General features: G+C 39.0%; 1 protein-coding gene across 1 annotated transcript in view; it reads left to right on the top strand.

Annotated features, from left to right (window-relative positions):
* Positions 1-338: 338 nt before the first annotated feature.
* The window catches only part of LOC127629282 (plexin-A1-like), a 267994-nt gene continuing 241609 nt past the window's right edge, over positions 339-26723 (top strand). Inside the window, exon 1 of the mRNA XM_052106444.1 lies at positions 339-470. The gene's annotated coding sequence lies outside the window, so the exon portion shown is untranslated. The remainder of the gene's footprint in view (positions 471-26723) is intronic.

Genomic DNA, 26723 nt, shown 5'->3' on the forward strand with positions numbered 1-26723 from the left:
TGCACAGCTCTGATTTGTCTCTGAAAATGTATAAGAATCCCCCAAAATAAAAACAATAATTGTATATGATATTTTATATCTCTCATCTGTTTATTGCTTGTCCACCATCGGCAAAGAGACAAAAAGACGTCTCCGTAACTGTAATAAATGTGCTCAGACACAACGACAGGTGGTGCACCGGTATTCAAGAAGACTACAGACTCACTGTAAATTTCACATAGCCCTCCAGGATTAAGCGCGCTCAACGTCGCCGCCTAGTCGAGGCGCGTGATATATGCATCCACGATTCTCAAAACGAGGCTGCGTCGAGAGCGCCGACCACGGACCGCATTCCTCCTCATTCATGCCGTGCTGAGACTTCACACTAGGAAAGTGCGAGCGGAGCTTTACACACTGCTGCCGAGAAAATGCACGCAAGTTTGAGATTTTACGCATGGCAAGGATAATAATCCAAGGCATCAAAAGCACAAGTAAGAAACCTCGGATCTTTACGCACAGACGTGACTTTTGTATGCAGTTTTGTTATGGGGAAAAAAGCTATTTATCTCAGATCGCGATGTCTGCAACAATTACAATTCTTTTCTGTCGACGCATCGTTTTAGCGCGCTCTTGTCCTCTACATTCGTTAAATACTTCATTGCGGTTTTAACAGCCAAGGAGAGCGTTATAGGCATTTTTTATATGCGGTTTTGACACTTCGCTGTCTATTAACTGACGCATTAAACACAATCTGATATCTGCATTATGCAGCAATAGTGAAGGAGGCTGTTAGACTAACTTGGTTAGATTCCCTATGGTTGAATTGCTTTACTGAAACAAGTAACAAATAGGTTATTTGGATAGCGGGGTGTAGGTAAATGTAAGACTTCTGTATTAAGGCGAGCAGAATGTAAACGATGCATTTCTTGGACGAACAACATCGCACTTTTAGGGAAAACGGGCACTCCTGCAGATAGTGTTGGGTGGTTTTAAACACGTTAAACAGGGTCTGTCCGACACCTCTAAATGGTTTAGTTTATTTATCTATTGGATTTTTCCCCCAGTCTCATATTGAAACATTGTGTGGGTTGGCTGTCTGCAAAACCTCGCCAAGATTGGTTCAGTTGGGAATTCAGGAAAATTGGATGTAGGTTAGATCTGTTGGGATACATGAGATAGGCAGCTTGCGAAATCTGACATTAGACAAATATCTTAATAGAGGCACTAGTGTCATAATCTAATAAACAGACATTTGCAATTTAGCGCGCGTATTGTATGCATAGCATTTACATATTGTATAAGGATGTAACAGATGGATTCATTTAATCTCAAATTGTAGCCATGCTTTCAAATTATATATAGATAGATAGAAAATGTGTGTCCTGTAGACATAGCACAGCTTTAACATATTTATTGGTGAGACACGATAATGTGTCTTGTGTTTGCATGTTTATGTTGTGTGTAAGTGCATGTTCGTGTTCATTAACTAGATCGTCTGGTTTCAATTAAGTCTGTTTTGTGTAGTTAAACATTTTGACGTAATGTGTTTTGTTCCTAACAATACCGGATGTGTTTGAGAGACATGCACTGGAAGATAATCTACAATGATTTATCAATGATTTGAGCTGCTTTGGCATCTCTCCATAGGTAGAGGGTTAGCCACTGGCGTGGTTTTTCGTATAGTAGGTTATGACTGACACGAGGAGCATCATTTCGCCAAGAAAACGTTATTTCGAAAGGAATTGTGTTGTTGTTTAGAAAACTTCGCTAATAATCTAATTTAACCCGACAACGAAATGTGGTCGTTTTAACTTGCTTCAATCGTTTCAGCCTCTCGTAACTAGACTGAAAGATTTTCCTATGGGTAAAAAGAGCTGACTACTTCAGGAGCATGTAATTTGTCTGAAGTGTAGGTGATATTAAAAGAAAATCCCCTCATGTTCCATAAGGATTGTTTGGCTAGTATAACACGCGTAGATTTTGGACAAATTGCATGCGTCAGCGGTGCCATTCCATTTCTGGTAAATTCTTAAAGTTATAGATTCAGTTATAATGACTTGCTTTGTTACAAGTGTGCTGTTTTTGATTCTGAGAGAGTTCTAGAATGGATTTCCCGCGCTCTCGTCCTGTCTCCCCATCAGCACGAGACTCCCGCTCCGCCTTTCTCCACAGGGTCAAAGTCTTTCTTTAATATCTGATATATAGACCCAAACTAGATTCTTCAGTACATTTTAAATGGATATATCATAATAAAATACTAAAGTATAGGCTTTCTTGTACTGTCCCGTACTTTTTTCACATGTTTGCACGTGCACTTTATATAGGTAGTATATAAGGTATTTTATATAGTTGTGTAGTCTCATGTGATCCTGTGTTTGTCCTATGTTGTTTTTATGTAGCACCATGGTCCTGGAGGAACGTTGTCTCGTTTCGCTGTGTACTGTACTAACTGTATATGGTTGAAACGACAATAAAAACCGATTTAACTTGACTAAACACCCCATTTTCAATGTAATTGTTTTACTTTAATACAGTTACATTTGAGATAAAGGTAAAAAACGAAATACAAATTAATTATTGTTTCTAAATATTTGAGGTACAGTTCGTTTTGACTGTAATCCCGCTTTATAACTTTGCGTGTAACGTCCGAGAGTCAGTCGGTTTTCAACATCCACCTACCTCAAGTGGTTCGCCTCTGTGTTGGAATTGGAAACAAAGTGCGCCGTGTTAGAATTCATCTCATTTTGAGCCGTTATATTCGTCTCACTCCGGCCTGTGCCGTGATTGACAGATGTTTTAAATATCCCTGACATCCTCACCTTCGAGCTTGTCAATTGCCAACGTCCTCTTGAGTCTCTCTCCCGGTGTGGAGTGGGCAGTTAGCTGTTTTAAAGCTCCAGTACCCACTCAGTGCCTTAACATCATCAGCCGCTGAGTGACACTTTAGGCGCCAAATATCTGTTACAGCGCGTCACGAATAAAGCATGATTGACATAGGCAGTATACTGATTAAAGGAATAGTTCGCCAAAAAATGTAAATTCTCTCATAATTTACTCACCATCAGGCCATCCCAGATGTGCATGATTACCTTTTTTCTGAAGAACGTAAATTAGTTTTTTTTGAAGAATATCTCAGTAGGTCCATACAATTTGAGTGAATGGGGGTCAGAAATTTGGAGCTCCAAAACGCACATAAAAGCAGCATAAAAATAATCCATACGACCCCAGTGGTCAAATCCATGTCTTCAGATGTGGGTGAGAAAAAAAAATCAATGCTTAAATTATTTTTTACTATACATATCCAATTTCACATTCTTCTTTTGTTTTTGGCAATCCACATTCTTTGTGCATATTGCCACCGACTGGTCGGGGCTGGCCAAAGGTGGAGTATTATAGTATAAAAGGACTTAATTGTTGATCTGTTTCTCACCCACACCTATCAAAATACTTCTGAAGAAGTGGATTCAACCACAGGAGTTGTATGTATTATTTTGTGCTGCCTTCGTGTGATTTTGGTGCTTATAGCCACCATTCACTTGTATTTTACGGATGTACAGAGCTGAAATATTCTTCTAAAATCTTAATTTGTTTTATCCAGAAGAAATACATTTGTACACATCTAGCATGGCATGAGGGTGAGTAAATTATAATTTTTTATTATTATTTTTATATATAATTCCTTTATATTGTCAGGTGATCATCTTTCTCGCAAGCATTTCTCCTTCATATTTATCTTCATACTTTATTTTCCAGCTCAGCAAACTTTCCATGCGCCTGAGGAACAGAGGGCCTGTGCAGTTTCTCATTTCTTGTCTTTTTTTAGTTTCCTTCACTATCAGTTCTAGGAGAGACAATGATAGCTTTTTGATTGAGTTTATCATAAAACACAAGTTATTTAATTTCCTCTTCCAATTCATTATCAGCTCTTTCTTTACTTCAAGTCTGTGGAGACAGCAAGCTAACACAATAAAGGCAGCCAGGCCTGAAGTGTTTTGAAGCTGTCTGTATCAGATCAGAGGAAGAGATAATGAAATTGTTTCTCCCATCACTTTTCTTCTTGCGTTTATGTTAGAATTGTGTGTTGCAGACTGACAGATGGTTATTCCTCTGAGAAAGGGTATGCTTTTATAGTATTTTATCTTGAGATGGTCTCAAGAAATGTATATTTAGATTCTTTGTTAAAAGAATGTGATAGGAATGAAGATGAGACTTCCTTTTTGACTTTATTATTGGAGCTTGCTTAGGCAAGTATCATTGCGAGCCTCACTATTAATCTATTGCTCATACTTAAGGTTAGTGGTCGACCAATATATAGCCAAGGCAAATAAATAGGCCATTATTCTGACTTTTTTAATTATCGACAGGTACATTTTTCTGCTTGGCTGATTTTTTTCTTGAGGGCCCTGAGAATCGCCTGCATGCACGTGAGACACATAAACGACCAGTCACAGGTGGTTTTGTTGTTATGTGCCATCGTGTGACTACAATAATAGACCGGTGTGCAACACAGTGTCTATTAAACAGTCCACATAACAGAGTCACGGTAGATGCGTTTGAGCTAATAATGTTAAAGTGCTCAGCTGTTTCATTCTGCCTCTATCTCCTCAACAGTTGGACTTGTAACTTTTAACCAGCAGGGGTAAAATCTTTCCATGGCAGCACTCCTGTCACCGCCGCAGGCAACTCTCACTCAGCTCTCACTTGACCTGCCACTGCCAAACAGCTCTCACCTGACCTGGCACGGCTCTCACAAGACCTGCCATCATTGCACAATTCTGAATTCGGTTACTTAACCTTTCACCATCACAGGCAGCTCTGTCTGTTATTTGCACCTCTTTAAGCCTAGTTATATCAATCCAAAATGTTTTTGAATGTGACAAAATAAATGAAAAAATAAGTTGCAAGAGCAATCAAAATTCATTTTAAAATGCTCCAGTGCGTGATTTATTGGTACATTATATTCATTACTATTTATTTTGTTATAAACACAGAAAGTTTACACTATTCTACAGGTTTTGCGTCAATTAAAATCTGGAGGACTGGAGCTGCATGTGGTGTTTACAGATCGAGAGTGAGAGCTGCCTGTGGTGTTTACGGATTGAGTGTGAGAGCTGCCTGTGGCGTTTACGAATCGAGTGTGGGAGCTGCCTGTGGCTTTTACGGATCGAGTGTGAGTGCTGCCTGTGGTGTTTACAGATCGAGTGTGAGAGCTGCCTGTGGCGTTTACAGATCGAGTGTGGGAGCTGCCTGTGGTGTTTACGGCTCGAGTGGGAGAGCTGCCTGTGGTGTTTACGGATCGAGTGTGAGAGCTGCCTGTGGTGTTTACGGATCGAGTGAGAGAGCTCCCTGTGGTGTTTACGGATCGAGTGTGAGTGCTGCCTGTGGTGTTTACAAATCGAGTGAGAGAGCTGCCTGTGGTGTTTACAGATCGAGTGTGAAAGCTGCCTGTGGTGTTTACAGATCGAGTGTGAGAGCTCCCTGTGGTGTTTACAGATCGAGTGTGAGTGCTGCCTGTGGTGTTTACGGATCGAGTGAGAGAGCTGCCTGTGGTGTTTACAGATCGAGTGTGAAAGCTGCCTGTGGTGTTTACGGATCGAGTGAGAGAGTTGCCTGTGGTGTTTACAGATCGAGTGTGAGAGCTGCCTGTGGTGTTTACGGATCGAGTGTGAGAGCTGCCTGTGGTGTTTACAGATCGAGTGTGAGAGCTGCATGAGGTGTTTACGGATCGATTGTGAGAGCTGCCTGTGGTGTTTACGGATCGAGTGTGAGAGCTGCTTGTCGTATTTACGGATCGAGTGTGAGAGCTGCCTGTGGCGTTTACGGATCGAGTGTGAGTGCTGCCTGTGGTGTTTACGGATCGAGTGTGAGTGCTGCCTGTGGTGTTTACAGATCGAGTGTGAGAGCTGCCTATGGTGTTTACAGATCGAGTGTAAGAGCTGCCTGTGGCGTTTACGGATCGAGTGTGAGTGCTGCCTGTGGTGTTTACAGATCGAGTGAGAGAGCTGCCTGTGGTGTTTACAGATCGAGTGTGAGAGCTGCCTGTGGTGTTTACAGATCGAGTGTGAGAGCTGCCTGTGGTGTTTACAGATCGACTGTGAGAGCTGCCTGTGGTGTTTATGGATTGAGTGTGATAGCTGCCTGTGGCCTTTACAGATCGAGTGTGAGTGCTGCCTGTGGTGTTTACGGATCAAGTGTGAGAGCTGCCTTTGGCATTTACGGATCAAGTGTGAGAGCTGCCTGTGGCGTTTATGGATCGAGTGTGAGAGCTGCCTGTGGCGTTTTACGGATCGAGTGTGAGTGCTGCCTTTGGTGTTTACAGATAGAGTGTGAGAGCTGCCTGTGGCATTTACCGATCTAGTGTGAGAGCTGCCTGTGACATTTTATGGATTGAGTGTGAGAGTTACCTGTGGCGTTTACGGATTGAGTGTGAGAGCTGCTTGTGGCGTTTTACGGATCGAGTGTGAGAGCAGCCTGTGGCGTTTACGGATCAAGTGTGCGAGCTGCCTGTGGCCTTTAAGGATCGAGTGTGAGAGCTGCCTGTGGGGTTTACGGATCGAGGGGGCGAGCTGAATGTGGCATTTTCAAATCGAGTGTGAGAGCTGTCTGTGGCATTTTACAGATCGAGTGTAAGTGTTACCTGTGGCATTTTACAGATCGAGTGTGAGAGCTGCCTGTGGTATTTTACGGATCGAGTGTAAGTGTTACCTGTGGCATTTTACAGATCGAGTGTGAGAGCTGCCTGTGGCGTTTACGGATCAAGTGTGAGTGTTACCTGTGGCGTTTATGGATCGAGTGTGCGAGCAGCCTGTGGCCTTTACAGATCGAGTGTGAGAGCTGGCTGTGGTGTTTACAGATCGAGTGTGAGAGCTGGCTGTGGTGTTTACAGATCGAGTGTGAGAGCTGCCTGTGGCATTTACAGATCGAGTGTTAGAGCTGCCTGTGGCGTTTACGGATCGAGTGTGAGAGCTCCCTGTGGCGTTTACGGATCGAGTGTGAGAGCTCCCTGTGGCGTTTACAGATCGAGTGTGAGAGCTGCCTGTGGTGTTTACAGATCGAGTGTGAGAGCTGCCTGTGGTGTTTACAGATCGAGTGTGAGAGCTGCCTGTGGTGTTTACGGATCGAGTGTGAGAGCTGCCTGTGGTGTTTACAGATCGAGTGTGAGAGCTGCCTGTGGTGTTTACGGATCGAGTGTGAGAGCTGCCTGTGGTGTTTACAGATCGAGTGTGAGAGCTGCCTGTGGTGTTTACGGATCGAGTGTGAGAGCTGCCAGTGGTGTTTACGGATCGAGTGAGAGAGCTGCCTGTGGTGTTTACAGATCGAGTGTGAGAGCTGCCTGTGGTGTTTACGGATCGAGTGTGAGAGCTCCCTGTGGCGTTTACGGATCGAGTGTGAGAGCTCCCTGTGGTGTTTACAGATCGAGTGTGAGAGCTGCCTGTGGTGTTTACAGAACGAGTGTGAGAGTTACCTGTGGCGATTACAGATTGAGTGTGAGAGTTACCTGTGGCGTTTACGGATCGAGTGTGAGAGCTGCCTGTGGCGTTTACTTATTGAGTATGAGAGATACCTGTGGCATTTACGGATCGAGTGTGAGAGCTGCCTGTGATATGTCAGTATATACATTTTCTCTACATCTAATCGACGATTGCAGGACACATAAAGATTGGCTAAAGGTTTTATTAATATTCTTGTTGGCCCAAGTTATACATTGTCCATAATTCACATATTTTAGTATAATATGTCTTGTACTCTGTCATGTATATCACAGAGAAACTGTGAAAAATATAGCCTTCATTTGATTCATACAGTAATGATTATTACACGCCGATGACTGATTATACACATCTATGAAATGCAATTATAAAATACGTATAATGGTCATCATCCATTCCAAACAAATTAATTCCAAATACTCAGCACCACTCATATTCATTAGAATACTAAAATCCTTGATGCTCAAGTTATTAGTATACTATACTACTAAAATAATACTTTACTAATAAAACGTTTAAGGAAATACACTCATTATAACACTCTCACTTTTTATTTACACATAACGCCACATACTGTACATACTGAATCAGATGTTTGCATTAAAAAAATCCAGTATATAACGGCTCCAAACATTTAAAATCCATTAAAAGATTAATTTAATCCACTACGCAATGGATGTCTGTAGATGAAATTCACTACTTCATCGTGCTACAGTCTGCAGCGATGACCTCTTGAACGGTGATGGATCACGAGGAAGATGTTTAAAACAGTAACAGAGCCAGTGAGAGCTGTCTGCAGCAGTGGCCGGACGAGTGATAGTCGAGTGAGGGCTGCTGTTGCCGGTGGCAGGTTGAGCTGCCACAGAATGATTTTACCCCCTCTCCTTTTAACTGTCATGTCTAATGATAAAAAGGCAAATATCAATAAAACTAATATCATATACCATCTGCAAATATGCACATATCTCATTTAAACAGACGTAATAATCTAGTGGTGCACTGATCAGGAAATCTGAGGTCAATACCGATCTCCAATTTTGGAACACTAAGATCGGCCGATACCGATACTGTTTTTTTCTAAAAGTGCCCTTTGCCACACTTTTGCCAGTTATATGCTGCAGTTATATGTTTATACCCCACACAGTAAAATTATGGAAACACTTTACAAAAAGGTTCTATTTGTTAACGTTATTTAAAAACGTTACTGTATTTAACATGAACTAATGTTAATTTAATGTTAGTTACAACATATACTAATACATTTTTAAAATAAAAAGTTGTAATAGTTAACATTTATGCACTATGAACTAACATGAACTAACAATGAACAATTGTATTTTAACATTTATGTAACATTATGATTAATAAATTCTGTAAAGAAATTAAACCTTTTAAAAAAGTATTATCAAAATTACATGGTAAATTGCTAACATTTATTTGTATTGAAAACAGTTATAATAGTTCTGTTGTCAAAATCAAAGGTCATTGAAACTCACTGCAAAAAATACTATTGTTATCAAGTGTTTTTGTCTTGTTATCCATTTAAAATTGTTTAAAAATCCTTAAAACAAGATACATTTACTTGAGAAGCAAAATATAAGATATTTAGACTTGCTTTAAGAGAATGTATCTTAAATATACAGTACCGTAAGTGTTTTGTATATAAGTGTATTTTTTCACTTAGTTATACTTCTGTGAATGCATTAAAGACCAAATTTACTTCTATTCAAGATCTATTCTCTAAAAGCAAGTCTTAATATATTATATGCTGCTTCTCAGGAGAATGCATCTTTTTTAAAGGATTATTATTTCTATAAATATTTGTATTTTTAATAATATATTCTACATTCTCAGATAAAAAAAAAAGAAATTCTGCAGTATAGCTGCTAAAGTAAATGTACTTTTTTGAAGGAGTTTTAGATATTTATATTAGAAAACAAGCCAAAACAAAAATAAATCAAAAACGTTTTTTGTTGCAGTGTATAATGGGGCGAAGACTACCTATCTCACTTTTCTGTTCACTTCAATCCATCTTTAACTCATAAAAAAACAAACTCTCTCTTAATAAAGCTGCCTATTGCCAATTTTCGTCACGATAAGAAATGTATAGTGACATATATTATGATTCAATAAGTCGTGAGACATCACGTTATAATCTAGCTGCATTAAGTGTGCACGCTTAAGGGATGTAATTCTTCTTCTCCTCAGTCAGGCATGAACTGTAGTGTTGTTCTCGTGTTTCATCATTAGAGTTTAATGTGATTTCATGTTATGTTAAATTAGATAAAATGACTATTCGACAACTAAAATGGTTGACTAATCATTTCAGCCCTATTCCATGCGTGCTGCAAAAAAGATTCTAGGCACGATTGGTGGCCGATCGATCTGTACACCCTTATACTAAACCAACCTCACACAACTTCAGCAGATCCAGCATCCTGTGGAATGCTTATAATTCTTTCTCTGAAGCACGTATTTTAACAGTCTCTCCTCAGCAGTTCCCTGTAACTTTTGTAATGATAAAAGGCAAAAATCAATACAATTTCTATTACATACCGTTTGCAAATATGCAGATATCTTGTTTAAACAGATCACGAAAAGTCTGCGTTTTCTTCCCGATGACCGTCCTCTAATATCTTCCTCTGAAGCACGTATTCCATCAGCCAGAATCAAATACTTCAGGATCAAAAGTTCCTCTGAATCACAAATCATAACGGTCAGTCTGTAACAATACAAGCAGGCAATCCAGTCCGTTTAAACAGTCATTGCCAATGTCTTTCTAGCAAGTTAGTCCACTGTCGGACATGTTTGGAATGCTCTCTGGTATCATAAATTGTGCTTCTTTACCTCAGATTACATATAAAAACGCAATTTTCCCACCTTTTATATTTAATGCGCATGCGCATTCTTGAGTTGATTGACAAGCGATGTCTGTTTACAACAGGTGATTGGCTCTTTTACCTGTAAAGTGGGACTTCTAATTTTTCCCATTCATTTTAATATAAGTGGTCCATCTCTGCTAAACAGCCTCTGATGCAAATTTAAGGTAAAAGTGCTTCATGTGCACTATGAGTAAATGTCTTATTCACTATGCACTCTATGTACAATTGGTTTGATTCTGTATTTTTTGAGAAAATGCGATTGCTAACGTGGACTTGCCATCCATGGTTGCTAGACTACTTTGTGTACTGTTATTAGTTCTTCCTAATATATTAACAATTTCATCATGTGCAAATAAATTACTCAAATTTGATGACTGTACAGAAATCAGAAGAAACTGCTATCTACTGCTATTTAAAATAATAAAAAAAAAATTTTAAGATTTTTTTTACAAAGTGTGTGAAATTGAGTAAATATAGTGCTAATTAAGAGTTTATAATTTTTTTTTTAGCAATTTATGTTCATGTTATTTACTATATGAAATTGTGTTATATATCAACATTGTATCGCCCTGTTCTCTGGATATCAGCATCGGCCATTAAAAAAAAAAACATATCGGTCAACCACTACTTAGGGTTAAAGTTGGATTGGAACAATTTTGTTGCTTTGCACAGTTTGTCACAGACATGAATGATTCCTCAAGTCACATGTCTTAATGAGGAGTGCTATTACTTATCTATTCAATTAAACTTTTGAATTTTTCACTGTGTAATGTACAATGAAACAGCCAAACATTAGATTTACATTAAAGGAGGAACCTGTGTCGTATATAGGAACCAAAATATTATAGGGACCTGGAGGTTGGCTCGTTTGAATCAGGATAGTAAACTACCATCCAAAACACCCCAGCAACCACAAAGAAATGTGCTGAAAACCTCTCAGATTACCTTAGCAACCACATAACAATGCCCTTGCAGCCAACCAAATCACCCTAACATTGTGGCGATGAGATTTGCACAGACAAACAGCACTCACATTTTCTTCAGAAAGTTTTCAAATGTAGTCTGTCTTATTAATATGCTGATGATGTATATTCTAGTGCCTTGTACTTTGTGCAAAGTCTGGTGTTGCAACTAATTAATTGCCATTTCCTTCTGCTGAGTTATTGCGTGTGTATAAATAGTGCTTTGGCTTGAGCTGGATTTGGAGATTGAAGGGTCAGGCCGTGTTTTGTTTGTTATGGCCCTCATCCAGAGGAGATGCAGCTATTGTCTCTCCATTGCCAGACTGGTGGTCTCATCTGGGAGCCTCAATGTAGGATCAGTGCTACTCAGATGGTGATGACTGCAAGACCATTGCTGCTGATCAGCTTTCTTACCTCCTGTTTTTCCAGGACTCTTTCTGTTCCATCCCCCATCATAAGAATAGACCACGTGGTGCTTTAAGGAAATAAATTACACATTTGTATTTCTTTTTTTTCTAGTTTGTCCTACACATGCAGGACCTGGACTGCTCCAGAAGGAGTTACAGTATTTATTAGTGGTCTTTGCTACACTTAAAACCCAAATAAGCTGACTAAATTGATTGAGTAAACTAGTTCCCTCAATTGAACTGAGTAATGGTGTCCCCAAAGCTTGTGTAATTAAGTTCACTTCACTTGGTGATCATATCAAATGAACATAACTATTTAATTTAAGGTAACTAGATGCAAGTAGACTTAATTCAGATTTGCTATTTGCTATAATGTAGTTGTTTGACTTCAAATAAGGTCATGCAAAAACACAGTTTAAATAAAGAAGATTATAACTGATTCTATGTCTATCATTAAATTAAGTTAATTCTCCATAAAAATGCATATACACATTTTTCAGTTGCACAAGAACAAGGAGAACTGAAATAGTGTTTACGGGGTCCATCTTGACCAAAAGGGTCTTTGACCAAGGAAACATAACTAAATAATTCATTTAGGTATTCCTCATAGCCTCAATTTTGTACTTAATCATTAAAGTTAACACTTAACATTTTAAGTCTATGCATTTTTAAGGAAAATAAGCTCAAGGAAAATTGATACTTGAGTTACGAGTCCAAAACTTGACATTTAAAGTAATATTCAATTAAGACAACTTGTAACCCGCTCACACACACACACACAAGATGAGACAGTCACAATGTAAATCAAAACTGCTTTTATTTTTAAAGAGCAGACGAAGGTACAGTGGGGAAAATCCAGAGGGAGAATGGTCAAGGTAAGCGTAGGGTCGAGAGCCGGGGAAAAATGATATAAGAATGACGAGACTAGTGGGAGCAAAAGACAGGGGAACAAGGGGAGCTGGCAAGCTAAGAGGAAGACAAGAGGAGTTCAAAACTAGACGAGACTAGCGGGGGGCAAAGACACGGGAAACTAAATACAATAACCAACACCCGTGAAACGGATGTGCTGTGGTATTTATAGGGGAAGGTGCAGGTGTAAACAATGAAAGGTGATGAGACGAGTGCAGGTGAAACTAATGTGCAGGAGGATTGGAAGCGCGTGAGAAACTCGAGGAAGGGAGATAACCTACGAGCATGTGAGCGAGGAGCAGCAAAGTGGACGTGAGGGCTCGAGCGAGCAAAAAGAGCGTGAAAAGCTCGAGGGGGCGGAGCAAGGGAGTGAGGTCGAGGGAGTGAGTGTGTGTGCGATGAAGCGGGGATGGGGCAGAGGAGTGGGGTTCGTGACACAACTTGATTTTTCCTGTAATGGCCACATTAGTGTTTACAATGTACGACAAGCATAACCATTATTGTTACTATACCTACAGAGATAGTTCAGCCAAAAATGAAAATTCTGTCATCATTTACATCTGAAGAAACTCTTCTAAGTATAAGTATAAAACGTTGGCACATAACTCCTACATGGATAGTGTAAAAATATACTTCTGGTTTACAGTCGAAATATTTGGCTAGTTGTGAGATTAGGAGCTTTCTTGTGGTGGGTATTGAAGCTTGACCATTCCAGAAAACACGCATCAGCACTATATAATTCACCCACTGACTGGCATTACTTTGTGCCTTATTCTAGGAATAGATAAGAACATTTTATATATTTGTGTGTGTGTGTGTGTATGTGTGTGTGTGTGTGTGTGTGTGTGTGAGAGAGAGAGAGAGATAGTGAGAGCGCATACCCATTTTTTTTTTAAGAGTGTAAATGGGGGTTGTTAACTTACACGTTTCCACTCTCTGTAAAGAATTAACCTACTGTGTCTTGACCCAGTTCCCAGTTTTCTCCTACTACTTGACCAGCACACAAAATACCAGCAGCGAACTTTGACCTCATTGTCATGTCACATACCAATGTGAATGAAATTGTTAAGGGCCCTCAAATGAGCTTTTGCAGCCTACTCGGTCCTTAGATCAGCCCCAGACACCAAAGACCCACATAGTGAATCTTTTTGCATTAAGATCATCACAACATAGTAAAATTATCAATGCACATTAAAATAATTAAATTACACCATCTGTGACTATGAGCTTTTTTTATGACCCCCTAACCCCAAAGACCCATGTATTGAACCATGTGCATATTGAGCATTACATCAGTTAGTAATACACGTTATTAGAATTAAATTACATCATCTGGGACCGTATGTCAATGGCTGTCAGTAGTGTGGATTTCTGTTTCCAGAACAGCACATCTATCCCTCTCAGCCTTATCAGATCTTGGATCCGATCAATGCTATCTGCCATCTGCTTGCAGGCTACAGCTTTACCACCACCCTCTGTCGAGTTTTCTATGGTTTCTACAACTGATCTTGGATAGCATTGTCAAACCACTCACAATGTATTATGTTAAGCATAGGGTAGGTTTCACTGATGCCAAACCAGCTGTTAAGGGTATTATTAACTGGTGCCTTAGTGTTTATTTTACTTTTCACTCGCTTGTGTTGTTGTATAGAATGTTTGGGGCTCTTGTAATGGATGTCACAGACTAGCAGAATCTAGGAGCCAAATATTTTGTGCTGCATTGTAAGGCGTCCTTTAAAATACTTTGCATCAGGTCTGGTTTGAATCGAATGTTTATTTACCATATTCTGCTAAAAATCTTTGCTATAGGCAACGTACATTTTTTAATGGGAATATACTTGTGTGTTTATGTGGGTTTTCATGTGCATATAATTAAGGAAGTGAATGTTTATTTGAAGATGTGCATTTAAAAATATGTCCATTTTAGACTGTATGTGCCTGTATGTGACAATGAGGTCATGCATGTATGAAGTAGTTATGTGTAAAAATATTTGATTAATAACATATTTTCAAAATCAGCTAGTAGGAGGGTTGTTTGAAAGACTAGTTTACTAATGGGTCTTCAAGGACTAGTTCACGCAAAAAGGAAAATTCTGTAATTTTTTACTCACCCTATTGTCACTCCAAACCTGCAATATCACTGCAAATCTGTATGACTTTCTTTCGTGGAAGACAAAAGTCTTTATAGGGTTTGCTCACCATATTATGCAAGAAAATTGTGACTTCGGTCTGTCAAGCTCGAAAAACGACAAAATAACTCACCATAAATCCACAGTAAAAGTAATCATTACAACTCATGCACTGTTTTCCAAGTCTTCTGAAGCCTTACAATAACTTTGTGTAATGAATAGAGCACAATTTAAGTTGATATTCACTCTCAAATAAAACAATATTTAGTTTTTGTGAAACTATCAAATAATAGGCTTTTCTTGAGGGGTGTTCACACATGACATGTTCAAATACAGTTGCACTGTGCACAGTATAATAAAATAGAAGGGGTCTTGAGACAGATTTTCAAAAGTTTAACTAATGTACAGCACAGTGTGAACGCACTAAAAACATTTGCCGAGAAGTTTCGTCTCTTGAAGCACCGCCACTAAAACTCAACCTCACTAATCACTAATGGACTAGTCAATAAGCCTGATCTGTCTCTAGCAAAATAGTGACATTTTTCCCACCCACCACACTTCATGGTCTTTTCTGGTTACAAAAAGCTATGTAAGGCTTTGTGGCCACTGTCACACTATTCCTCTTTATGGTATAAGCTATATGAACTCAATAGTAGACTATTTACTGTCTGGTTCATTTCTTTTGGCCGACGTCTCTCTTTGGATACTGCAGTTGAAGCACTTCCTCAGGCCTTTGTGGTTTGTGTACTGAAAGCCAGTTAAATAATGCAGGATCTCTAGACTGGCCATGTAAGTAAGACTAAAAGTGATGGGGCCCAAGGGGAAGTCCTTTTCCGAGGACCACAGGCATTACAGAAGCTCCAAAAGGCTTTCAAGAGGTCAGCGGTAGCAAAATATGTGGTGCATTTTTCAACAAGTAAAAAAAGGAAAATGACTGGGTGTTTTATTAACAATCTGAAGATACAGTATGGTTTATGATACAGTGTCCTGTGAAGTTGTTTCAGCAAATCAATAAACAGATAAAGATAGTTCTTGATAGATTGATCAACGTAATATTAATTTCTAGATATAGAGATAAAGATTTTTAAAGAGTGGTAAGTCTGTTATGTGAAGTTACTGGTGTTCAATACCCTTTTAATTAATACGTCATTAAAAGACCAAGTGTATTGATCTCTCTAGGTAATGTTCAGCCTTTAATGCAACCAGAATGGGTTTAGATTGCTCATAGCTGACCTCATAATCTCATCAATTGCCTCTAGTGGTTCATTTTTGTGTTATAGATCGGGACCTTTGGCTTGCAAATTTGACTGCTGGTGCGCTGGATCATATCTTTGCTTGGCTGATTTGGGTTTGATTTGGAATCACATTGTGAGTTGTCGTCAATTCAGTATTAGGTCTAATCTAATCCAAGTGAGAGAAGCCAGTGCATTGGATTCACTGGTGTAGGCTTAGGCCTATCTGTTACCCCTAGAAACGGAGGACTGTGAAAGGGTAAATTGAAATCCCAAAGCGAGGTGAAATGTCCCCTAATCTGGGGGTGCCCATTGACCTCTAACTTAGCTGGGGGTCTTAGACACCACAGTGCTTTGGTGCGCATGCCAGGCTTCTTAGTGACTTGAGCAAATTTTTCATTCAGTAATGATGCTTCCTGAAAGTACAAGGATCATTAATCATGTTTCTAGCACCTAAACATGCTTTTCAAGAATTCTGAGAGTGAGTAAATGAGAGAATGGACTGCACCTTTTCAGAAGGCAGTGGTACCTACAACACAGAACAAACAGAAAGCCTAAATAAACTTTAGAAACGCAGCAAGGATTTAAGAATAAATTGGACTGAGGTTAAAATGCACAATTATCCAAATAAATAATCAAGATTTCAATTTTCGTGAAAAGTGTCTATTATAGCATTATATGTATCCTAGGTGTGTTTATGTTGTCAACATTTTCAATAAAATTTTCTATTCAACGTGGGTCTTTGCAGCAATTGACCACTCACAAAAAAGTCCATTGCTTGCTTATAAAATGTATTTAAAATTTACTGTAAATATTAACTTTTTTCACGCTTCTAAGATGGTCATTGTAAAGTTGACCATTTAAATCTTTATGTACTGATAAAACAGATACAAAGTAATTCAGAAGCAGTTCTTGTTTTGGAATTGTAGCCTACATTAAAAGTTTTGCTTGAATTCCATTCACCCAAAATAACTATTTTAATGTAAAGTAAATTGATTTAATCAAAATTAATCGCAATTTCAATATCAAGACAAACAATCAACAATTATGGTTTTTACCATAACCGTTCAACTTTGGTTGAATGTGAAATAAATAGAAAGTTTTCCCATATGCAGGTGAGTAAGATCATAATAAACAATAAAAGTATGCATAGTAATTTCAGCTACCCGCTCAAGTTGCGTTCCAATTGAAAGCAATTAAGTTACTGTAGATTGCCCAAAGTGATGTGCTGAACGACTAATTTCACTGACGTTTAAACAGAAATTTTGAAGTCGACTTGTCTAAAACCAACTTTCAGAAAACAGTAAAAACAATGTGTTTATGTGACTCATTTAAAATACTTAATTTATTCAAAATCCGAAGCTAAATTCCACTGAAATGGGGCATTTATCTGCGACGTGCTCGCCTTGCATTATCATCATTGTACATTAAACATAGAGCATGACACGCATTCACTGAATCAACGTTAGTGAATATTTAACAGGCATTTTTATTGAAAACAATTGAATATATAGTGCAGGACCAATAGACCAATCCTAATAGCCTGTTCTAAATGGAATTCAGGAAAAGTTACTTAACATATTAAAACAGTCAGGACATTGTTGAAAATAATTAATAGGTAGACTAAGCCAAATCTATGAGAGAGAAAAAAATGCGCTGAAACGTATTTCACGATGTGCAGACGTGCATTAGCCATTGATCTAACTTGACAGCTGTTCGGTAAAGAACGTTAACTAATAACAGTTACGATGTAAAAAAAAAAAAAAAAAGTAGCCAGAGGATAGAAAAAATAGGCCTGTGATGTAGCCTAAAATAAACCAAATGTATTCTATGATGTGCACACAGAATAATTATATTTTTTTTAACCCGTTTTACCGTCGGCACCTTGTTGAACTTAAACAGTCATTTTTTAGGCTACTTACTCAAAAGCATAGATTTTTTGATGAGCAAAATGAGCATCGACGTGGTCTGGTGAATGACGTGATTTGACTGTGGCCGCTATCCTGCGCTTGAAAAACCCTGCACAACAAAGAAATAATGTACAAGCATGGACTATCTCCATCATGAGGAGGTTATAATGCCTGGAATTTTCTACCATTCCTCTTTTGTCTCTCTCTCTCTCTCTCTCTCTCTCTCTCTCTCTCTCTCTCTCTCTCTCTTTCTCTCAGTGGTTGTTTAAGGCATATATTGAACATGGGAGACTCTGTACAGCTTTTTGGACATCAGCAGTCTGATATCTGATTCCTTTGGCTTTCCATCTCACTGGAAAATCTCTATGTCTCTCCCTTTCGTTCTTTCTCCATCTCACACACACTGTCTTCGAGTGGCCCATTCTGGAAATGATTACTCTGCCAGACCAATGAGCAGGCTTCCCTTTGATGGGTCATAGACAGAGGTCAGAGGTGAAATTCCTCTTCCCAGATGGTATGCGCTTGACATGCTTGACTGCAGAGCCAGGAGGTGTCGTGGGGATGGACTGTACGCGTGTCCTCGCGCCTTAGTGGGCTATTGTGTGAGTGATTTTGTGTGTGTATGCGTTTGTGTGCTGAATGGCACAGTAAATCTTCTTCTTTGAGATTCTGTTGGGAGCGATAATGTTTTACGGTGCCTATGGAAGAGTGTTTGAATGTGTCAGAGAGCAAAAGAGGCAGTTTTTTGAGTATGTGTTTGAAAGTGTCATTGTGATGGAATGAGTAGTAGGTGTTCAGTCACAGTGGTGCTGGGGTGTGTGCCTTCACACCTCTCCTGACAGCCTGCATTTAACGTGTGTTTTCTGTGTGTGTAGACTAGAGTTGTGTGCGCTTCACTGTTTTTGAGGTATTTTCTTTGTTGGCACTTGTGACCTCTCAAAGGAGAAAATATTTTCTAGGTAGATTCTTATAAAAAATACTAGTCAATAGTCTGATTAGGCACCTTAAAGCACTCAAGGGTATATTCAGTGAGACTATTGTAATTCAAAATACGAATGTGTGGTGAATGTTAAATATGGTGCACAGTAGGATTACGTTCTCCTGTACTATATGTAATTAACATTTCTATATCTAAAGTCAAATACTGTATACCACAATATTGCTTGTTGAAGGTAAGGCTTAGCTGCTAGCACACAAGATCAAGGAATTTTGCGCCTTGGTTTTATTCTGAGACACATTTTGTCATTAATAGTCAACCTGGTCTCATAGGATCATGGGACTATACCCACATTTCTGCAACTTGATTTCTATGTGGTTCTTTGTAAGTATCGTGGCACTTTCCTGGTGATATAAACACTTGAGACGCTACAACAACAATTAATTTTATTCTGATTCCCTCAAATCAAGTGTAAAATGTCAGATTATCAGTTCATAAACACTTTTCGTCCTGTTCATAGCACACAATGCTACACACTTTTACCATAGTGTGTGACTTGTAAGACTATATACATTTATATGTTTGCATTACGTAACCAACTGCATTTACAAGCTTAATCAAGTGTGATTAAGTTGTGCGCTAGACAATAGTATGGAGTCCTGAAAAGCATGCAAGTCCATGCCAAAAAATGTCATACAAGCACCTCAAAATTATGTGGCAGAAATTGCATGTTTCATCTCATATTTGCGTTTATGACACTTTCGGATAGGTTGATGATAGGGTTTAGGGTAGGGAGGTAGTATTTGTTGCTTGTCAGAGCTTTTAACTTTAAAAACCTCATCTGTTTGGGAGACCACTTGACTTGACTTGACTTGACTTGAGTTTAACTCTCTATTGGCGCCACACATTGAATGTATAATTTTATTAAACAAAAAAGTTGCCACAGTCATGCAAATTTCATGAGATCAAGCTACTAATAGTAATGTTTGCCTAAGCTACCACTAATACTACTAATTATTTTAAAAGTTTAATTTTGTCACTGACACTAAAAGTAGGTGGAATCTTAATTACCATGACCCATCCTATAGGCCTAAAGTGAAGCCACTCAACTTGTAATATTCACAAGGACAGAGACATAAGCACATCTCTCCAAGCATCCGTAGCTGTCAGGCCTGGAAATCTCTCAGTGGATGAGGGCTTTTGTGAGATTCGGCAGATGCTGTTTGGTATAAAGGCTTGGAAGTATGCTCCAGATGAATGTGAGAAGAATGAGTTGTGTTAAGAGCTGGAGAGCTGCCCAATGCAATATAGACATTTCTTCTTATTCTCTTTATAAATGTGCTGCCATGACTGCTTCTGCTTAAAAGAGAGCACGTTTATAATGTGTATGTGTGAGTGAATGTTTTATAACTGTAAGGGTGTATGCAGTGCTGTTTATTGAAGGGCAAGAGTAAGGGAGAGGAGGTTAATGGCTAGCTTTATTCTTTGTCCTTGGCAGATTTATTTTTTTTTTTTGTGATGGCGCAAATTGTGTGTCTTTGACTGGGTCACTGTATAATTATGAGAGTGAGCCTCTTGAGTTTGGTATTTACAGCGGCTGATGATACTTTCCCTCTCTCTCTCTCTCTCTCTCTCTCTCTCTCTCTCTCTCTCTCTCTCTCACATGCACACACACACACACACACACACACATGTTGTGTTTCCATGTTTTATGGGGACTTTCCATAGACATAATGTTTTTTATACTGTACAAACTTTATATTCTATCCCCTAAACCTAACCCTACCCCTAAACCTAACCCTCACAGAAAACTTTCTGCATTTTTACATTTTCAAAAAACATCATTTAGTATGATTTATAAGCTGTTTTTCCTCATGGGGACCGACAAAATGTCCCCACAAGGTCAAACATTTCGGTTTTACTATCCTTATGGGGACATTTGGTCCCCACAAAGTGATAAATACACGCTCACACACACACACACACACACACACACACACACACACACACACACACACACACACACACACACACACATACAAACTCTCGGCTCACATAAGACTAGACTTAGCCTAGCTGGGCAACCCACAGATATGCCACTGGCATTAAAACAGAAGTGTTTTTGTGTGCAAAGGTTTTAAAGGAATATAACACACAAAGTTTAAAATTCTGCCATTATTTACTCACCCTCATATCATTCCAAACCCATAGGGGAAATTTGTATGACTATCCAGGCGACTCTTTTCAATATAATTAAAGGGAGGCAGTGTTGTCAACCTTCAAACTGACACAAAAAGCACAATAAAAGTAGCAATGCACTGAGTGCTGATTCCCATTATTTAAAAAACGAAAAACTTATTCTCTTTGTCTCTACATGTTTTCCAGGTTTCAGAGCAACTGTTATACTCAGTTATAAAGAAAACACTGTAGCAAAACCACATTCTTATCTCACATTAACTGAATTTTGAATAAACTCCTGACGCATTGTTCCACCCCGTTTTGATTAACAGGAAATAATTGGCCCTGATCATCAGCTGTTTTTAAACTATCGGCCGATATCTGATAACACAGATAAATTACTTCTGGTAATTCATTGGGATTGGCCGATACTTCTGTGAATCACTACATAAAAAAAGTATCTTAAAAGTGCTTGTCCATTATATTTAAGGTTTTCTGAAGCCATAAAGTAGCTTTTTGTGAAAGACAGAAATTTAAGTCGTTGTTCACTGATGATCTTGATTTCCGCCTAAGATTTCCTTGGCACATTCATGAGATAAGTTATGATTCGGGTCTCAAAACCAAGTTTGAATGATTAGTTTACGAATCAGACTGATGCAGTTTTCGAGAATTGAAATATGATCAGTAAACATAAAGCTATCGTATGAGAATTTCTGGAGGTTGTACAGACCATTTTAATGATTTTTTGGTACTTTATCGTTTTTAATTTTGTCCCCAGAGTCCTCATTCACTTTCATTATATACAAAAGAGCGCCCATGATATTCTTCATATACCCAACTTTTGTATTCTACAAGGGAAAGAAAGTCATGTGGGTGTGAAAATGCATGAGGGAGGGTAAATGATGACAGAACTTCCATTTTTAGGTGAACAATCCTTTTTTAACATAAGGACCGGTCAGCGGTTAACTGCCACTTATAGCTGTGTGTGAGATTAAAGATAGTGCACCAGTGTTTACTCATTTAGTTGACTACAGGTTTGTTTCCTGAGTTCACGTGTGCATGTGTCAGTCTGTGTTTGTGCACGTGTGTTTGGAATCTCTGTTTGCCTACTGTCCATACTTAACCAGTTCTTAAAATGTATAGACTCCAGTGCCATTCTTTCCCCTTTTCCTGTTGAGTTCCCAATCCTGTCCAGATGAGCCAGCTGCACTGGCAGTGGAGGAAGTGCAAACAGGGATGGAACAATGGCCAGATCTTAGTGCTACTATATAGGCCAGCAGACGGGAGTCATATCCAAAACTGTTTGCATTGGAAAAAATGCTAGCCCTCTCCAATAAACACTTGTAAGCTAACTGAAGGAGTTAGAGCCATGTGGGCTTTCAAGAATAGGGGAGAGGATGCATTGAAGAGGTGTGCAATTACTTTGATGTTAAAATATATTTACTGCTCCATCTTAATATGGAGAAACAACTATTTGTAAGTAGGGCTGCACGATTTGGACAAAAAGTTATATTGCGAATATTGCATATCGTCCACGAATTTTCGATAGCGTTGTTGGCAGGGCAGCCGGAGCGAATTTTGACGCTCTCACCGCCTCTAGTCTGAATGCACGGTTAGAGTAACCTATCAAAAATTCGTGGACGCTCTGACATATTTGAAATAGGTGGCAACAATCGTTGAGAATGCTTGGTTTTGTGAACTATATTTAAAGGGGCCGCAAAACATCCAAACATGTCAACCGGTATCTTTTTGATGACATATCACAAGTAGCGTATATCCTCATGAAATATTTTAATATATTATTATATAAACCATAATATCCACTTCATCAACTCACCTGGCACACTAACAATTTCAGACACCTTTGTCCACTCATCGTTTTTTTAATTTTTATATATACCTGTAAGCAAACGGGGACAGATCAAATATTACGGGAAAACCCGCCACGGCAATAATCAGTTTCTCCTCAATTTTGTCTTCGGAACTAATGTTTGGTGGGAACCAAAGTTTACACGGTTGTGTTCTCTAGACTTCGCTAGAGCGGAGCACTTCTATACTCCAATAGGTTGCCGCTGATCCACGTCAAAGCTCATTACCATAATGTTGGCTGCACTTGAACTTTCCTCTGACGCCCACACCGCCCAAGACTCGCCGCGCTGCTTCTCGCCACCGAGAGACGCTGGCTGTCATACAAAATGAATGACTTCCGGTCAATTTGACGCTCTCGACGCCTCTGAGAGGAAGTTGTGGAGCACAGAACAACTCTGAAAACACTGCTCTGACTTAATATAGACTGGACAGAGCAGCGCAAATAAACATTGAAGGGAGCAGACTATTTATTTAATAAAATCGCAGCCCTTTGCAATTTAATAATCGCACAAGGTCATATCGTGGTTTCGATTTAATTTCGATTAATTGTGCAGCCCTATTTGTAAGCTATTTTAGGTTGATTTCATCGAAAAGTGTTAACACTGTGGCTCTATGATGCTATCAAAACATTCCATCCAGCCCAACATAGCAAAATTGGTGCAGCCAATGGTGTGAGTTTGGGGGTTGAACTGTCAATATCTTGACCAATGGCAGATGGAGGGACTGTTCTAGATCTCTTTGAAAACAATTAGCATTTTATACTCATTAAATGGTGATGCTAGTTGCACATCTCATTATATCTCATTACTGAGAGTATTTTACTGATCAAGAGCCCTGTCTCACACATTATGAATGTCAATATTAGCTGTAGTAAAGGAATGAGCTGGAGCTGATCATTTGTTTGTCCATGGTTGTTTATGAGTGCAATGTATAGTGACGTTTTTATAATTTGCTTTATGCTTTTCAGATGCTTTTATCCTGCGCTATCCTTTGCATTTAAGCAACTTTAAAATGCTACAAACAGAATAGGTTCATCCTAAATGCTTGAAATGATGGCTGCTGCGTCAGTGGTGGAAACGTGACATAGAGCTGTATGTCTAGACTGGAACTACTTTTTCTCGTGAGATCCTTAACCTGTATACAACATGATTACGCAGGAAGGCATGTTGTTTCTGAGAGTTGTGGGATCCTATGATCGGACACATTATGCCAACTGTTGCATGACTGAAAGGGTGTTGGATCAGCAGGAGACCGCATTCAGATCTTGCGTTTGAATCAGGAAGTAATCGCGTTTGCATAATCTGTGTCGAACGCGAATCAAAGGTTGCATTTTTCCCTCTAACATTACATTTTTACTACACTGATGATGGTTAGGTTTAGGTCTCGTGTTTGGGTTGTGTGGTACAGTATATAAAATGTGCATTACTCTTCACTGTATTACGGCCTGTACAGCTGAAAACAACTCACTTCACTACTCACTTTTGACATTACACCTGGAAAATGGAGTTTACATGTGCCCATACTCCCAACAGCACTTACCGCTTTGGCCACTGGGTGCAGTGTTTCACATTTTGTGAAGGACAGACCGATTTTAGCTAAAGTAAAGTCAACCTACTGTTTCCAATTTCACTGTGAGATCAATCTGCCCGTATATCCACAAAATTGCTCAGATGGAAGTGATGCCAAAAGTGATGCCAGAACTGAGATGTATTTGTTTGTCCACAATCTGCTATGTCAAAGCTGTTTAAGTCTCCGTCTTGGATGGCAACAGCAAGAAACTTCAATGATTGATCTCTTTCCATCTGACTTCCTGATCAAATCTGCGATATAGTGTATGCAAGGTGCGCTGCTTTGTGCCTCATAGGCTGATCAGACTACAGACTCAGAAAAGGATTAAGTTAGGGTTAGGTTTTTGGCTAGTGGTCGACCCAAAAGGATTTTTTGTGGTGGCAGATAGCCAGTATATACACAATAAAGTTTAATGCCAACAAATGAGATGTATATTAAAATTACTGAACTGAAATCAACCAAAAGTAACCACAGATGTATTAAAAACATTTAATTATTCATAATGAAGTCTGTCCATAGATTTTTGGAAATTACACAAATAGATGTAACACTTGCGATTCAGTTAGGCAGTCATTCAGTCATTCTGCTAAACATCTCCCTTTGATCTCCATTGAAGAAAGCATGTATTACGGGTTTGGAACAACATGAGGACATGAGTAAATAATGACATAATTTTAATTTTTTAGTGTAACATTTCCTTAATCGTGTTTGCTATTATGGCGCATCATGCTAAACTAAAAGCAAAGGTCTTGTAAGTAGAGGACCTTCAAAACCACGCACTTGACATCTCGGCTTTTCGTGGCTCTTATATAGCTCAAATCTGCTCGTAGGTCATGCTAGCTGGATTCCCGTGAGGTAAATGTGGAGCATAGCTGAAATACCTGCAACTCTCCCCCTCACCCGCCGCTAATCAGTACCACATCTACACGCGCTTGCAGTTTTCCAGTGGATCCGACTCTGATCCTCCGCCCGCAGGGCTCTGACACGTTCTCACACCAACCTCAACCCTTGGCTGGGATCAGCGGGCTACCCGTCTGCCGCCAAGCCAATCGGTCACTGTCATGGCAACACATTCCTCAATTGAAAGGGGTGAGCGAAGGCTTCTGCGGCTTTTTGCTGCAGTAGAGCAGCGAGCAATATTAATGGCCAAAGGAGCAGTCAGACAGCTGGCTTACTGAGGCTATTCATCATAATTGTCACACTCTGACTGATCAACTCCTTTGTCGGGCTCAGACACTCTCGGGACAAGGTGCCCTAATTGCTGACTTTAGGATCAGGTTTCTCGCTCCCTGGGCCTAATTTATAAGCATTATAAACCACAGACATTCTCTCATGTGGAAGATCCATAATAAGCTCTTTGGGAATCCTTTCACCTTGCTTAAATCTTGCGGTGCTCTTCTATAATGCTAGTTTGGTAAGAAGGCAGGGAACTGGAAAAGTATTAATTATTGTTTAAATAATACTGAAATTTAATGATTTGAAATGATTGAAAGATATTCTATTCAGTTAAAATTTAAGTGTCATTTTTTTATGTTAAAATACTTTCTCCAATCATTGCTTAATATACATAGACCACTATAAACCACTTGTAGGTGTTTCTAATATCTGGTTGGTTGATAATTACTGACAGGTTGACAGGACTGACATATGCCAATGTATTGTTAAAGATACACAAGCAAAACATTGTTTAGTCCCAATAAATAATACTTGAAAAAATATTGAAATATGTCATCAAAAAGTAGTGTTTTTTCATTGTTTAGTATTAGTATATTTGTTCAGAATTTAGTTAGGACCAATTAAGCAAGAAAAAAAACATTAAAGGGACAATTAAATGTGAAGTGTGTAATTTCTGTCTCTAGCCAAACTTGTCTTTACAGAGCCCCTTAGGGGGAGCTTTATATTCTGAAATAGTTTTGCATTCCCTTACAATTATTTTGTGTTCCCTCACAATTGCTTTATCCATCCCTTATGAAAATTAAAGGAATATTCTGGGTTCAACACAAGTTAAGCTCAACATTTCTGCTTTTAAACCCCCTAAAAATTGTCCCCCACTTACATTGTAAGTACCTCTCTGTAACCTTCTTTTTTGTTTTTACAGTAATCACCATTATGCCACAAATGCTGTCAATTGTGCAGAACTTGCATTGAACCCAAAATATTCCTTTAACCATGTTTTTACTACAGTAACCATAGTTGAACTATGGTTGTGTTAGTAAAACCATAATAACCACAAAATTGACCATGGTTTTACTACATTAACCATATTTTAA

Source organism: Xyrauchen texanus, chromosome 35 (assembly GCF_025860055.1).
Source record: "Xyrauchen texanus isolate HMW12.3.18 chromosome 35, RBS_HiC_50CHRs, whole genome shotgun sequence".
NCBI classification, from domain to species: domain Eukaryota; kingdom Metazoa; phylum Chordata; class Actinopteri; order Cypriniformes; family Catostomidae; genus Xyrauchen; species Xyrauchen texanus.